General features: G+C 67.5%; 1 protein-coding gene across 1 annotated transcript in view; it reads right to left on the minus strand.

Moving 5' to 3' along the window:
- The window catches only part of TSNARE1 (t-SNARE domain containing 1), a 77,307-nt gene that overhangs the window by 9,512 nt on the left and 65,271 nt on the right, over window positions 1–2,524 (minus strand). The window lies entirely within an intron of this gene.

Below are 2,524 nucleotides of genomic sequence, written 5' to 3' on the forward strand. Positions count from 1 at the left end.
GTGAGGACCAGGTCCTGCTCTAGAGTGGTGTCTTGGAACTGCTGGGTGCTGGTTGGATGACCAGCCCCCCATTCAGTGTCATTTCATTTTGGGAGGGACCCCCACACCAGCCTAAAGATCAGCCACCATCGGAACAGCCCTGCTTCCCACCCTGTTCTAGGCCAGGACACTGGGCTCGGAGAGGTCATGTGACCTGCTCACCGCACAGATGGTGTAGGCAGATCTGAGGTTTGGTCGTCCCGTCCCCAGCTGTTGTCACGGGTCACACAGCTGCCCAGACATGCCAGCTGTGTGCGGGAGGGGGGCATGGAGGGGCCGGGAGGAAAGGCCCAGAGTGAATGGCTCCCTCAGGAGCTCACAGCTGGAGGTGGGTGGGTGGGCAGTAAGGAGCTCACGGCCCTCCTGGCGCAGAGAGGGCTCCCGGCCAGGCCCCAGGAGAGGGGCTCTGTGCCAGGGGCGCGTCAGGACCGAGGACAGCGCCCGCATTCTGTGGGGGTCAGGGGGCTGTGCCCACGCCTGGCCCAGATCGACCCTCCTGGGACGCTGACTTAGGCCTCACACCTGACGGAGACAAGCAAGTGCCTGCCTGGGCGTGGTCCACACTCAGGCCTGTCCCTCCCAGCCCCGCCACCCCCCCCCAGAAAACCCCTGCTGGGCCTTGCCAGGGACTTCAAGGGGAGGAGGAGGGCGGCCAGATGCTCGGGCTGGGCCATATGGCAGAGGCGGAGACAGCCTTTGATGAGGCGCTGGCAGCCCCAGCTCTGCCAGCTCCCCTCCTGGCACAGGCAGAGACCCCAGCCCACCGCCTCTGCCGCCCCTCCCCATGCGGCTCCCCACAGGAAAGGCTTCCTGTGCAGAGGAAGGGGCTCCCACCACCACGGGGGAGCTGCAGCCCCCATCTCAGGCCCACCCCGAGGGGCCTAGGTCACTCCGCGGGGGCTCGGGGGCGTGGAGGCCACACCTTGCTGCGCCAGGAGCACCCGGTGAGACAGGCCACCCTTCCTGAGCCCCGGGCGCCGCCTCCACAGATGCGCTGACCTTTCCGGCTCCTGAGGAGAGCACGTCTACAGTGCGGGGGACCTTCCGGGAAAGCAGGCCGGCGGCATGACCACTGGTCTGACGAAGGGGCCTGAGAGGCCACAGGGCTCTAGGCGCTGGCACAGCCGCCTTCACGGAGCTGGGCCACTTGTAACGGCGGGAGGGCCCGGGCCCCAGGCAGGGCTGCAGGGTGGCTGGACGGTCAGGGCCTGGGACGGCCCTCGTCCTGGGGCGGCACCTCATCCGCGTCGAGGTCCACCACCCTATCCCGGCGCTCAGAGGGGCACAGAGCTGGGGGATGCCACGATGCTGGCCGGGGGACTGGTGTAACGGGGTACACTGCACCTCACATTCACATGCTGGAGCCCTAACCCCCAGGTCCTCAGAACACGACCTCATTTGGGGATGGGCCTTCACAGAGGTGGCCCAGTGAGGGGGTCATGGGCCCCGACCCGACCCGACTCGACAGCCGGCCTGTGAGGAAGGAAGTCTGCACGCAGAAGCCTGGGGACAGCGTGTGGACCGCACGGCGTCTGTGGGCCAAGGGGGCCTGGGACAGACTCCCCCACGGCCTCGAGCAGCCGAGCCCACGACGCCCTGATCTCGGATTCCAGAACCGCGACGGCGTGAGTGTCCTCGGTCTGGGCCTCCCAGCTGCGGTGCTGGTCACGGTGGCCCGAGCTGGCAGACCCAGCCCGTGTCCTCCGCTGACCTGGGGACTGGTGGCCCCTCCAGAGGAGGTGAGCTCCTGTGCTGGCCGTGTCCAGGCAGCAAGGGACCACAGGTCACTCTCTGGGAGCAAAACTGGGTGGACAGCAGAGCGCCCAGCCCTCTGCCTGGGTCCCGTTCCCACAGGAAATCATGAAGCCCCTGGGGACAGGGCTAGGCGCAGAGGCTCCTGAGAGAGAGCGGCCCTGTCCTGCTCTGGGGAGCGTCGAGTCCCCGGGGCCGACGCCTCTCTGTCATCTGCCATGTGGCACTGGGTCCAACGTGCTGACCACGACCCCAACACAGCCCACTTCAGACATACAAACGCGGAGGTCTAGAAAGTGCAGCCCCTTGGGGTGGCGTTGGGACAGAGCAGGCCGGGGACCCATGGGAGGGGCAGGGCAGGGGCAGGGGGCAGGGCGGGGTGCAGGCCGGCGTGGGGACCTGGGCCTCCACACCCGGAGGAGCTCCCCCCGCCTGTGCCCGGTCCTTGGCTGTCGGCTCTGACTAATTACTCAGAAATGACAGCCCCACATTGCACAGGCTGGTGGGGCTGCCGGTTGGGAGCCAATTAACCTCAATTACGCTCTTGATTGGGGCTCAATTAGTGTCAGCCCTGTGGGGTCGGGAGTGCCCGGTGTGGTGACTGTGGGCTTAGTTCACAGGCCGGGGACGCGCCCCGCCTCCCGTGCCTCTGGACCTGCTTCCCGCACCTCTGGGGACACCGTGGGCGTCCGGGCTCCCGGCCCTGCAGGGCCTGTGCTCACGCTCCTGCCCC

This window comes from Pteropus medius, unplaced genomic scaffold (assembly GCF_902729225.1).
Source record: "Pteropus medius unplaced genomic scaffold, Ma_sr-lr_union100, whole genome shotgun sequence".
Taxonomy (NCBI): domain Eukaryota; kingdom Metazoa; phylum Chordata; class Mammalia; order Chiroptera; family Pteropodidae; genus Pteropus; species Pteropus medius.